General features: G+C 35.5%; 1 protein-coding gene and 5 non-coding genes across 10 annotated transcripts in view; 1 reads left to right on the top strand and 5 right to left on the bottom strand.

The window, feature by feature from the left end:
• LOC106089613 (serine/arginine repetitive matrix protein 2) overlaps positions 1–14,340 on the top strand; it is a 119,575-nt gene that overhangs the window by 69,421 nt on the left and 35,814 nt on the right. The window contains exon 2 of one of the 5 annotated variants that reach the window (XM_059361152.1): positions 10,215–10,233. The exons of the other annotated variants lie outside the window; for them this stretch is intronic. The gene's annotated coding sequence lies outside the window, so the exon portion shown is untranslated. The remainder of the gene's footprint in view (positions 1–10,214; positions 10,234–14,340) is intronic. 5 annotated transcript variants of the gene reach the window in all.
• On the bottom strand, positions 7,366–7,447 carry Trnas-aga (transfer RNA serine (anticodon AGA)). The gene has a single exon. It is a non-coding gene; the product is annotated as a tRNA-Ser (tRNA).
• On the bottom strand, positions 7,861–7,942 carry Trnas-aga (transfer RNA serine (anticodon AGA)). The gene has a single exon. It is a non-coding gene; the product is annotated as a tRNA-Ser (tRNA).
• Trnas-aga (transfer RNA serine (anticodon AGA)) lies at positions 8,316–8,397 on the bottom strand. Its single transcript has one exon. It is a non-coding gene; the product is annotated as a tRNA-Ser (tRNA).
• Positions 8,783–8,864, bottom strand: Trnas-aga (transfer RNA serine (anticodon AGA)). The gene has a single exon. It is a non-coding gene; the product is annotated as a tRNA-Ser (tRNA).
• On the bottom strand, positions 9,625–9,706 carry Trnas-aga (transfer RNA serine (anticodon AGA)). The gene has a single exon. It is a non-coding gene; the product is annotated as a tRNA-Ser (tRNA).

Below are 14,340 nucleotides of genomic sequence, written 5' to 3'. Positions count from 1 at the left end.
GAGACTCTAGATGCATATCGCTTTTTGATAGCAAAGAGGCAAAGGGATCCAAGTAAAATATGTGAACATTTTCGTTACAGTCCTATGCCTTGATTTGATTGATGTTAAAATGCAAATGAACTGGTAAGAATGCATTAAGTTTCGGCTGTGTCGAACTTTTGATAACCACCACCACCACCACCATGGTTATCTATTTTATGCGTATTAATATCCAAATAAAGGTCGATCCTAATCATATTTGGTTGAGGTGCCGACAAGCTTTTTGTAAGAAACAGTTCTAAATTTCAGCAAAGTTGGCTATCAAATGCGGCATCTATGGGCTTAAAACCCCCTTAATCGGCAGATTGGCCGTTGGATGTCGGGCAGCTCACTTTTTCAAATTTCTGCGAAATCGTTCAATGAATGCTCCTGTCATAGGCCTAAGACCAAGCGTTGGGCCTATAGTAGTCCGTCTGTGTGTCGAAAGCACGCTAACTTCCGAAGGAGTAAAGCTAGCCACTTGAAACTTTCCACAAATACTTCCTATTGGTGCAGGTCGGTTGGTATTGTAAATGGGCCATATCGGTCCATGTTTTGATATAGCTGCCATATAAACCGATCTTGGGTCTTGACTTCTTGAGCCTCTAGAGTGCGCAATTCTTATCCGATTGGAATGAAATTTTGCACTACGTGTTTTATAATGATATCCAAAAACTGTGCCAAGTATGGTCTAAATCGGTTCATAACCTGATATAGCTGTCATATCAACCGATTTTGGGTCTTGACTTCTTGAGCATCTAGAGGGCGCAATTCTTATCCGATTGGAATGAAATTTTGCACGACGTGTTTTGTAATGATATCCAACAACTGTGCCAAGTATGGTCTAAATTGGTTCATAACCTGATATAGCTGTCATATCAACCGTTCTTGGGTCTTGACTTCTTGAGCCTCTAGAGGTCGCAATTATTATCCGATTTGCCTGAAATTTTGTACGACGGATCCTCTCATGACCATCAACTTACGTGTTTATTATGGATCTGAATCTGAATCGGTCTATAGCCCGATACAGCTCCCATATAAATCGATCTCTCTATTTTACTTCTTTAGCCCCCAAAGGGCGTAATTCTTATTCGAATTTGCTGACATTTTACACAGGTCTCCAACATATAATTTAATTGTGGTAGCATATAATAGCAGAGCAAATCTTTTCTTATATCCTTTTTAGCCTAAGAAGAGATGCCGGGAAAAGAACTCGACATTTGCTATCCATGGTGGAGGGTATATAAGATTCGGCCCGGCCGAACTTTTTTTTTGTAAAGACGACTTACTGTAGATGCGTTTAAAGTGAAGTTGGAACCACATATGCAAATTTGAACGATTGCAATATGAACTTCAAAATAGGCAACTTTTTACTAAAAAAATTGGAAAGATCTCTAGAGTTCTCAAAATCCAACACTTCAACATAATTTTCAAAGATAAGAACCATTTTGAAAGTTTTTTTTTTCACAACAACAGTCATATTTTGCTCAATGTTACCTCCACAAATAAGATTTTGATAATTGCAATTGAGATGTCTACAATTTTTAAATGTTTGCCAGGTTTCCAATGGCAAACAACAATTGAAATAAATTCTCAAATAGCCCAGAACATTGTTTTGCAATAGTCCTCAAAATATTGGCAATTTATTTTTCAATTTTTTCCGTATCGTGCTCATACCTCCAATGAATTTTGAATGAGGCACTCACTCTTCAATCATTTGTCCGAGAGGCATTTGAATATGGCCATCAATGACAACAGCCAAAAAGTATTTCAGTCGATATGAATGTCCTTTGGAATTCACATTAAAACAATAAAAGGATGTCTATTGGGCCGGTGCTGCCTCCTCCATTGTTATCGCTGTTGTGTTTACACAGAAAATTATTTTATTTTTTTTTTTTTCTTCTTTTAGTTCGCTATTGCCGTTCTTTTTTTTTTTTTTTTGTTTTATGGCTTTCGTTTGTGGTGTTTTTGGCACTGCTTTTAATATTTCACGTATCCAGTTGTCCGATTGTGTAGACAAGCGTCGAGCACTTCCACTTGCCCGCATACAACAACCATGGCTGGCAGTCATATGCTCACTTAGGATGTCGACTTGACTGACTTTCTTGTCTGCCAACATGTCTGCCCGAGAACATAAAAAGCACAACGATGAGGATGATAATAATAACTACAACAACAACTACAACTACACCAACTAAGGCGTACTAAAAACAAGACTTTTGTTGTTGGGCTGCTCGAAAGTTTCCTTTCAGCTGTCCTTCAACATCAGAGACCGCTTAGGGAGGGGGGGGGGGGGGGGAGCTTAAAATCTCCTACCCTGCCGAGCAGTTTCTTCAAATGATGTTGATGACGATGTCTATGGTTGCTCTTATTTCTCTTTTACTCGTTGCTTTGTTGTTGTTGTTGTTTCTCAAATCTCAAAAGTCCAAATGCATGCAAAATCCTTTAGGCGTTAAAATGTTTTTAGATATCCTTGTTTATTTTTACCAGTCGCTTTGCCATAAACTATGGTTCAACTGCGGTGGGGATTCAACTGCACATGTGACCATTCATGGGCAAAAAGGCCTATGGTAGAGAGTAGCAAAGCGATGAAGGTAACAGCAGGACTACAAAGCTTTATGCAAAATACTCAGCATGCTTGCACTAAATCTTACTTAAATGTTTTTTTTTTAAGGTCTTATCCCTTTCTTCAAATAATTTCCATGTTCGTTATAGAAATTAAGAAATTTCCTCGAGATATCTGGTGCCATCAACAATGGGGAGATTATAGTTTTTATACCCTTCACCACAGAATGGGGGTATACTAATTTCGTCAGTCTGTTTGTGACTCGTCGAAATATTCGTCAAAGACCCCATAAAGTGTATATCTTCTTGATCGTCATGACATTTTAAGTCGATTTAGCCATGTCGGTCCGTCCGTCCGTCCGCCCGTCTGTCTGCCGAAAGCACGCTTACTTTCGAAGCAGTAAAGCTAGCCGCTTGAAATTTTGCACAAATATTTCTTCTTAGTGTAGGTGGGTTGGGATTGTAAATGGCCCATATCGGGCCATGTTTTGATATAGCTCCTATAAAAAATCAATCTTGGATCTTGACATCTGGAGGCACTAGAGGGTGCAATCTTATCCGATTTGGCTGAAATTTTGCGTGACGTATTTTGTTATGATTTTCAACAACTGTGCTAAGAATGGTTGAAATAGGTCCATAACCTGATATAGCTGTCATATAAACTGATCTGGGGTCTTGACTTCTTCAGCCTCTAGAGGGCGCAATTCCTATCCGATTTGGCTAAAATGTTGCCAAGTATGGTCATATAAACCGAAAGCTCAAGAAGTCTAATCGGGATATCGGTTTATAGGGCAGTTATATCGCCTCTTTGCAATCCCAACCGACCTACCCCAATAAGAAGTATTCGTGCAAAATTTGAAGCGCCTAGCTTTACCCCTTCGAAAGTTAGCGTGTTTTCGACAGACCGACGGACGGACAGACGAACGGACGCAAGATATATTCTTTAGGGGTACTTAGACAATAATTCGAGATTAGATCTGGCAAAATATCGATGACACTATCAATCGATACTATCGGAAATGTAAAATTTCTTTGCGATATTGGAAACAAATAGCCGATCCGACACTCATTTAAGATACATTGCGCCTATAGAGGGAGCAATTTTCATCTAATTAGGATAAAATTGTACACAATGACTTCCAACCGACTTTATTAATTTGGGTTTATTCGGTCTGTGCATTGATATTGCTTCTATAAAATCGATTTAATGATGTTTACAGCTCATTTTCGTTTGAAAAATATATGATGGGTTATTAACATTAATATCGAAACTATCGATTTTTATTATTGAAGTATCGCAAATATCGAATGTTGATGTCTTAGAACATAGAACACGCGGGCATAGGAAAAAAGGATAGCAGCACACTGATAGTGTAAGATGTAGAGTTGGCAAACTATCGATAATCGCAACATTCGATATTTTTGATAGCTTTAATAATAAATATCGATAGTATCGATACTATTGTTAATTTCCCATCACCTATATTTCAAACGAAAAAAGATCGATTTATATAGAAGCAATATCAATGCAAAGACCAAGGTTTGGATTGTACAAAATGTTAGCGTAATCGAATGAAAAGTGCGCCCTCTATAGGCGCAATGTATCTTAAAGGATACATTCAGTGTGGGATTGTTGATTTTTGTTTAGTTTTCCAAAAAATTTAACTTTTGCGATAGTATCGCTTGGAAAAATATCAATCGATATTCTGTGAAAACATTAAATATCGATAGTGCCATCGATATTTTGCCAGCTCTAATGGCAGCACGTGTGCCTTCGTTAGTTCGTCGCATTGTTGTTATTTTGCACTCGATTGATCTCTCGGGATTTACTGTCCCCATCCATACACTGCAAAAAAAAAAACTCTTAGAAAAAACCAACTACCAAATTTGTATGTGAAACTTAAAATTCTCAACTTTTTTCAGCATTGAATCGAAGACATTATTTGTTGAAGTACGTAAGTCTCTGCACGAGACTTGACAGACAAAATGATTGACATTTTGTTGACTTTCAACAAATTCTTTAGTTGTGGTAGTTGTTAACATAGGCGTACTACAATGTAGCGCACAAAACTCCCATGCCATTTATGACTTGCAAACCCAGGTTCGAGTCCGCCGGTCGGTCAAAAATTTTTTTATTTTATTTTTTTTTTTCATTAAACTTATTTTAGAAAATTCGGCATAAAAAAGTATAAATTTCGCATTCAGAAAAAATTTTTTTAGAGTGGTTTTTACGTTTTTTTTTTAATTTATTTAATTGAGACACTTATTACTGTGCAGCATTACTTATTGATTTATTTCATCATAAAGAAGATGATGTCAGTAGTCTAGAGGATGCGTTCAAGACTACCAAACATTAGATCATGAGTTTTCAATACTCTGCGACACCAAAATTATAAAATTTTGTTTTTAAGGCTAATAGTAGGGAGAGTGACAGAGAAAATCCCGAGAGCAGCAGAAACGAACGAGACAAAGCAGCACGAATTGAACAACGAAGGTAAAAACACCACCACCCGAAGCAAAGCACGTGTGTGGGCCAGGGATGGAAAATGCAAAATTTTAAATAGTATTAAAAAAGTACTTTTAGGACCGAAAGAGTACTTTTTGTTTTGCATTATGGTTACAAAAATATTTGAGTGCAGAAATCTAAAATTTCTCTCTGGAAATATACTACCTTACCGATTAGTTCAACAACCCTAACCGAAGACGAAAGGTCCCCATCTTTTGCGAAATATACATCAGCTAAGGGTGAACAGATTTATTAGAATTTGATAGTAATCCAAAAACGGAAATCAGGTATTCAAATTTTGAGTCAAGTACCTAGGGGAACGCCGAAACCCAAAACCCTACAAACCGATATGTAGACAAATAGATACAATATGGGACCTAAATGAAAGGAATTCAGGAGTAGAACGCGATTCTCATATAGAAATTGGGTGTCAAGTGTCCCCACTCCCAAAGCCTTCTAGAGGTTCCATAAGTCATATGAGGCGACTCGTGCATTAGGATTTTTATACCCTCCACCATAGAATGGGGGGTATACTAGTTTCGTCACTCTGTTTGTAACTACTCGAAATATTCGTCTGAGACCCCATAAAGTACATATATTCTTGGTCGTCGCGACATTTTATGTCGATCTAGCCATGTCCGTCCGTCCGTCCGTCTGTCTGTCGAAAGCACGCTATCTTTCGAAGGAGTAAAGCTAGCCGCTTGAAATTTTGCACAAATACTTCCTATTAGTGTAGGTCGGTTGGTATTGTAAATGGGCCATATCGGTCCATGCTTGGATATAGCTGCCATACAAACCGATCTTGGGTCTTGACTTCTTGAGCCTCTAGAGTGCGCAATTCTTATTCGATTGGAATGAATTTTTGCACCACGTGTTTTGTTATGATATCCAATAACTTTGCCAAGTATGGTTCAAATCGGTCCATAAACTGATATAGCTGCCATATAAACCGATCTTGGGTCTTGACTTCTTGAGCCTATAGAGTGCGCAATTCTTATCCGATTTGAATGAATTTTTGCACGTAGTATTTTGTTATTACCCAACAACTGTGCCAAGTATGGTTCAAATCGGTTAATAACCTGATATAGCGGTCATATAAACAGATCTGGGGTCTTGACTTCTTGAGCTTCTAGAGGGCCCAATTCCTATCCGATTTAGCTGAAATTTTGCATGACGTATTTTATTCTTACTTTCAACAACTGTGCCAAGTATGGTTCAAATCGGATGATGACCGGATATAGCTGCCATAGAAACCGATCTGGGATTTTGATTTCTTGAGCCTCTAGAGGTCGCAATTATTATCCGATTTGGCCATCAACATACGTGTTTATTATGGTCTGAATCGGTCTATAGCCCGATACAGCTCCCATAAAAATCGATCTCTCTACTTTACTTTTTGAGCCCCCAAAGGGCGCAATTCTTATTCGAATTTGCTGACATTTTGCACAGGTCTCCAACATATAATTTAATTGTGGTCCAAACCGGACCATATCTTGATATCGCTCTAATAGCAGAGCAAATCTTTTCTTATATGCTGTTTTGCCTAAGAAGAGATGACGGGAAAAGAACTCAACAAATGCGATCAATGGTGGAGAGTATATAAGATTCGGCCCGGCTGAACTTAGCACCCTTTTACTTGTTTTATCTTAATATGAACTGCTGTTGCCCCCTCCCAAACGACCTGCATATGGCAAATTCAACATTCGGGAGGACATGACTCGATCGACTAACAAGCGAATATTTCTATTACAGCGTAATGCGTTTCCTAAATTAAGAACTACTTGTTACAAAAAAAAAAAAAAAAAAATAACATCTCGAAAACATTCGAATACTTAAAAAATCATCTTAGTGCATCAAATGGTACTAAATCGGTCGCGGAGGTATTACCATACTCTTCGTATGGAAAAAGTACTAAAGTACTGACTTTTTCATCCCTGGTGTTGGCTGGTTAGATGGTTGTTTGTCTTGCATATGCATACATATTGTGGTTGTTGTTATGTGTTGGCTTGCAAGTGCCCTTCAACAACAAATTTTTACTTTGGGTCATTGAGATTCAAAATAAATTGTTGCAGGCAATTTAACAAGTTTCTTAGTTGTTGTTTCGACAAAAGTTGTTGTTTTTCAGAATTATTTTTATCTGTGTGCAAACACAATCTAGTGTTTTCAACTGTGTTAGTATGCCCATCACTGTCTGAGAACAACTCGGGCATACAAAATTTCAAAATTTGTTATCTTTTACATTTTTTAAATTCCACATTTCAAAAAATATTCTATCTCGCAGTCGGTAGGATTCGAACCTACGCTCCCAGAGGGAATCTGATTTCTAGTCAGACGCCTTAACCGCTCGGCCACGACTGCTACACATAAGAGGTGTAAGCCAATACTAAATAAATATGGAAAAAAAAAACATTTAAAGCTTTACAATTATATAAAAGAAATCCCTAATATATGCATAGAAATTTATGCAACCCTAATCTTTATAAGCCCACGACCCAAACTCATAAATATCTCAACAGACTCTTATCTGCATTGGTTTTTAACTTATAATTATCATATCTTTTTGGTTGGAAATATACCAACAAGAGTGCGTTGGTTGTACAGATTTCATTAACTTGGTGGTGTGGTGGTTGGTCTATAGCATCGCATCATTAGAGCTGTGTGAATGAATGTGCATATTTTTACATTAATTTTTCTGTATTACAACACACAAATTCTGCTCATTACTTTGGTCATTTGGTTTTCTTTTTTTAACCATTTAAAATATTTAGCCTCGCAGTCGGTAGGATTCGAACCTACGCTCCCAGAGGGAATCTGATTTCTAGTCAGACGCCTTAACCGCTCGGCCACGACTGCACATATTTGCGTTGCGGTTTAATGATTCATTTAAAGTCAATACGTAAAAATACAAATAAACCAAAAAAAATTTTTTTCTTTTAATTTTAGTTCAAAAAAGAAACCTTCATCAGATTCTTCATCAGAGTTTGGTTTGACCAAGTTAAAATTTAACCATAATTCATGCTGTATTATACATATATGGTCAAACTATAATTGTGTAGAGATATTTTATCTTAAATAATATAAAGCGGAAACTCTTTCTTAGGAGTTTTCAATGTGACAAATGTCTACTTACGGCAACATTTCATACTGCCGTACTCAATCTCGTACTCGACACCGTATAAATCGTAGGTTTTGTCAGCTATTCTCTAAAAACAAAAAATTTTACTATCGCAGTCGGTAGGATTCGAACCTACGCTCCCAGAGGGAATCTGATTTCTAGTCAGACGCCTTAACCGCTCGGCCACGACTGCTTAATAATAAAAAGAATGCGGATCAAAGCAAATAATTCGCATTAGGTTTTTCCAATATTAATAATAAAAATATTGCTAAATGAAAATATTTACCCAGTAATGGAATCTCAAAAATATTTAATAATAATAAAAAATGTCATAATTTAAAATTTACTTAATTTTTTTTTTATTTTACTTTTGTACAGAAAATATTTTTTTTATTAAAAATATTTATTTTTTTTAATTTATGATCCAATGATGGCTAATAAAACAAAACTTGTTGTTGTGAGATGTTCGATGAAACATTTTCTATAGCTTGAAATTTTTTATCTAAAAATTTTCCATAGCCAAGGCCGAGAGGAGATAGACCCACCATAACAGAAACTAATTCAAAAACACTCTTTTCCGCAGTCGGTAGGATTCGAACCTACGCTCCCAGAGGGAATCTGATTTCTAGTCAGACGCCTTAACCGCTCGGCCACGACTGCTGTTTTGATGGCGTCGGCACATTATTCCAAAGTCAATCGCATAAAAAAGAAAACGGAAAAAAATGGGGCGTTTATTTTCGTTGTCCACAAATTTTTATACCTAACTAGCTGACCCGGACCCGCTCCGCTGCGCCTTCCTTGGAATATTTAACTTCGACATCAAAGAGCTTTTAGTGAAATACCATGCTACGAAAACAGTGTATCGCTTAACTAACAGTTCCATATGATCTTCACGAATTTACGTTTGGATGTAAGGTGTACTCCATTCTTAAGATACTTAATTTCAGCCCGATATTCTCATGATGTCTGATTTAGTAGTGTTTTCGGAGGAGAGGTGGTCTCCCAGGCACTTGGCCCTGAAAAAATATCAGCATCGTGCTCTTCTTTCAAATGCCGTTTATTTAAACCCCATATTGCCATTGGTTTAAGAGGAGTTTACAGGATGAGGCGGCCCCAAAAACGCAAAGCGCAGAGTCAAGATGTCCCCTCTATACTCGCAGCTCATAATTCGTATGGATGGATCCCCTTCAGAGATCAGCACTTGTTCGCAAACCCGTTCGTTTAATCAAGGAAGATTAATAGCTTTCAATATATAGAAATGATAAGAAAATTATCAACAAATAAATATTTAATGGCTAGATTAGTCCCGTAGAATTTCCATACCAACTATTCTTTATACAAATGCATGCACTCTATGCATGTTTAGTAAAATTTACTAAAATGAAACCATTTTTAGTGACATTATTCTTTGCTAACCTTCCGCAGTTGGTAGGACTCGAACCTACGCTCCCAGAAGAAATCTGATTTCTAGTCCGACGCCTTAACCGCTCGGCCACGACTGCTTACCCAGTACTTGCAGCTCTTCAAAGTTTTACAATACGTTGCCTATTTTGGGTTCCACAACGAAATCACTCACACAAATCACTACATGGCCCCCAGAGCTCATGGCGGGTGTGTGTGTGTGTGTCACTCTGCAATGCTTAAATAAAACCAGTTCCCTACAATTGAATGAATATTGAAGGCGCGTTCACATGAATCGCAGTATCTGCCAGTTAGATAGTTAAATGAAGAGAGAGAGAGAGAGAGAGAGAGAAAATTGTCTTTGATATGTGCGTGTGTGTTTTGGTATATGTGTGTGCTTGTAGTGTTTGTGTTTACGTTGTTCACTTGGGAATAATCAAAATAAAAGCCGTTTGTTTTTAACCCTAAAATAGCCTTGATGTTGTCATAAAGCAACAACACTTTAACAACACTTTGCTGAATTATAAATTTTATATACAATATTAAATTAGAATTGCAAAGTTATTTGAATAAATTATTTTAAACTGTAAAATTTCAATCCTTTTTCAGTGATTTGGGTTACGAGAAGGTAAAAAACTTATATATTCATATAGTCGGCGTTGACTATTTTTTTCACAGCTTGTGACTCTGTAATTGCATTTCTTCTTCTGTCAGTTATCAGCTGTTACTTTTAGCGTGCTTTAGAAAAAAAGTGTAAAAAAAGTATATTTGATTAAAGTTCATTCTAAGTTTTATTAAAAATGTATTTACTTTCTTTTAAAAAATCCGCAATTACTTTTTGGGCAACCCATATATTTAAAAGCATAAATTGAATATTTAAAAGCACAAATTGTTTGAACAAAAAAAAAAAAAACAATTTATGCCGTTAATTAACAATCCTTTGTAAGTTATTGGAGTTTTATTTGGGAGAAATTTGTTGTCTATATTTTAAACACCTAAAAGCGTGTTAAGTTCGGCAGGGCCGAATCTTTTATACCCTCCACCATGGATCGCAGCTGTCAAGTTCTTTGAATGACTTTTTCAATAATATATGAGTTATATCAAGTTATTGACCGATATGGACCGTACTTGTTACGGCTGTTAGAAGTCATAGAAAGACACCGCCTCAAAAATTTCAGGCAAATAGAGTAATAATTGCGCCTTCAGAGGCTCAGAAAATCTAACTAGGAGATCGGTTTATATGCCAGCTATATCAAGTTATCAACCGATTTAGACCATAATTGGAACAGTTGTTGGAAGTCACACCAAAACAATACATACACAATTTCAATTAAAATGGATACGAATTGAGCCCTCTAGAAGCCCAACAAGTCAAATCGGTAGATCGGTTTATATGGCGGCTATAATAGGTTATGGACTGATTCAAACCATACTTGGCACAGTTGTTGGATGACTTTACAGAAGAATTTCAGCCAAATCGGATAAGAATTGCGCTCTCTAGAAACTCAAGAAGTATAATCGGGCAATCAGTCAAGTCAAAAAGTCAAGACTTAAGATCGGTTTTTATGCCAGCTATTTAAAAAAATGGACCAATTTGGCCCAATCCCAACCGACTTACACAAATAGAATAATAGGATATAATTGTGCAAAATTTCAAGCTCCCAGAGTTACTCCTTCTAAAGGGTAGAGCTTTTTTGACAGACAGACGGACATGGCTAGACACCCATCCTATGGTGGAGGGTATAAAAATATGTGTGCTTAATGTACTCTTAATTAATTTAATTTTAATTTTAATTTTAATTTTAATTTTAATTTTAATTTTAATTTTAATTTTAATTTTAATTTTAATTTTAATTTTAATTTTAATTTTAATTTTAATTTTAATTTTAATTTTAATTTTAATTTTAATTTTAATTTTAATTTTAATTTTAATTTTAATTTTAATTTTAATTTTAATTTTAATTTTAATTTTAATTTTAATTTTAATTTTAATTTTAATTTTAATTTTAATTTTAATTTTAATTTTAATTTTAATTTTAATTTTAATTTTAATTTTAATTTTAATTTTAATTTTAATTTTAATTTTAATTTTAATTTTAATTTTAATTTTAATTTTAATTTTAATTTTAATTTTAATTTTAATTTTAATTTTAATTTTAATTTTAATTTTAATTTTAATTTTAATTTTAATTTTAATTTTAATTTTAATTTTAATTTTAATTTTAATTTTAATTTTAATTTTAATTTTAATTTTAATTTTAATTTTAATTTTAATTTTAATTTAATTTAATTTAATTTGAGTTGTGTTGAGTTGAGTTGAGTTGATTTCAGTTGTGTTTAGTTGAGTTGAGCTGAGCTGAGCTGAGTTGAGTTGAGTTGAGTTGAGTTAAGTTGAGTTGAGTTGATTTAAGTAGAGTTTGACTATTGGGAAACACACATTTTCGCTGGCCCCCTTTATCTGTTAAGTCAAATATTTCTAATTTATTGCAAATATCATCTTTTTTTTTCAGATCCTCGTTATATAAGTAGTTTGTTCCTTTCCATGATATCTTTGTTTAAAAATTTTCTTGACTTAAATGTTTGCAAAGGACTAGGGGACTTTTATTACCATTTGCTGTGTTTTTATTTGCCATTAAACTGCCATTGTAACAGGCAATTCTATATGCCCATAAATTTCCATTAATGGGATAAAGAGACTCTATTGCCCCTGTATAGAAAGAAACCATCATTTTGGTGATAATAATATTTGTTTTTGTTCGGTGTTGTATGGTATCGATTTTATGTCATTCAAATTAATGGAAAGTTTGCCTGGAAATTGCTTGCCTCCACCTCTTCCACTCAAAACCATTTAATTGTTCCATGGTAAATTGATACACCAACGTTTTTCAGAAAATTTCCTTTATTCATGCCAAAGCACATAGTGCCATCATCAATTGCAGAGGGTTAGAAACTATTTCAAAAATTCTATTATGGTGTCACTCATTTTCGCAGCTTCATCAGCTAGAGATTCTATTTCAATAAACATGGGCATTTTGTGGGTGGCTTAGCAAACTTGGATTGTGACTTCATCATAAAATCCTGTAGGAGTATCTGTATGGTGTGTAAAGAGGAGGGGGATATGCTCCGAAATACCGGAAGACAATTTTGATATCCTCGTATGTTTGCGTAGTAATACGCATGCATACATATATCTCCACACTGGTATGTGTAGGGTTCTGCAATGACCCTATCATCTTTTGCATGTTTAGAGGGCTGTTTTATATAATTGTTTGGTCTTCTTGTTGATTTAGGACAGCATCTTTGGCAGTAAGCTGCTCTATGCATACTCTTGGGTCATTCGCAGACACTTAACTATAATATTTTATTATCTCTGTACTGACCATAAATACTAACAAATTATAAGACTGATGTAATCTTGTTGGACCATCTTTAGTAATGGTGGAAATTGATTATCACTATGGATCTTGACTCATATAAAATTGTCAAATTAGAAAAATGTTTAGAAAAGTTAAATTTGACGCTATTTGTAAGACATTTCGGTATAAAGAAAAATTTTTCAAAATTTGATTTTCACTTATGATTTTGTAAGAATTAAGAGGACAGACCAATTCTACAGTTCGACTCTTGACTAACAGTATAACAATACAAATGCGTTTATTTGAATCCATATGATCTTGATTAGTGTATGAATTCGCTCGGAGAGTTAGGACCATTCTTAAAATACTTTATTTGAGTCCTATATTCTCATGGGGATTTTGGGAGTGGGAAGGCACGAAAGGTAGTGGTTGGTGTGTTTAGGGTGTAGTGTGGATCCCAAAAACGTGGTCCCGAAAGTGGCTATCAATTTTGTGCTCTACTCCCAAATACCATTCATTTGAGCCATATATTGCCGTGGTCGGCCAATATGTATGTCAGATTTAGGGGTGTTTTGGGGGAGGGGGGGTTCCCCAGACACGTTACCTTTATTTATTTATTTATTTAAACCCCATATTGCCATTGATTTAAGGGGTGTTGATGGGATGAGGGACCCACTTGGTCGCGAAATTGGATATCAAATTCGTTTTCTAGTTTTTGAGCCACATATTGCCATGGTCGGTAAATTTGTCCTCTTTGGGGGATTTTTCTACTCACAAATATGTTTTATATGAGCCCCATATTGCCATGGCCACTTGGTCCCGAAGTGGGTATCACTTTCCTGCTCTATTCCCCAATACCTTTCTTTTGATCCCCACATTACCATGGTTGGTAAATAATTGCAATTTAGGGGTGTTTTGGGAAGTGGAGTGATTCCCCAAACACTTAGCTCTGAAAAAATATCAGCATCGTGCTCTACTCTCAAATATCATTTGTTTGAACCCCATATTGCCATTGGCCCCAAAATTGGATATCAAATTAGTTTTCTAATCTCAAATACCTTTCATTTGAGCCCCTTATTGCAAAAGTCCCAAATTGCCATGGTGAGCAAATTCGTCCTATTTGGGGGTTATTATAGGGGTGGACGTCGCCTAGACAGTTGGTCATGAATGTCGTTATCAGATTCATGCTCTACTCCCAAATATCTTTAATTTACTTCCATAGTCGGCAAAGATATTCATTCGGTTTGGGAGGAGTTTTGGGGGATGGGGCGGCCACTGAGTGACTTGGACAGATTCTTTTTCTACTCTAAAATACTTTTTATCCTTATCTCAAATACCTTTCATTTGAGCCACATATTGCCATGGTCTGGAAATTTGTC

This window comes from Stomoxys calcitrans, chromosome 1 (assembly GCF_963082655.1).
Source record: "Stomoxys calcitrans chromosome 1, idStoCalc2.1, whole genome shotgun sequence".
Lineage (NCBI taxonomy): Eukaryota > Metazoa > Arthropoda > Insecta > Diptera > Muscidae > Stomoxys > Stomoxys calcitrans.
This window is presented reverse-complemented; position numbering and strand designations above follow the sequence as displayed.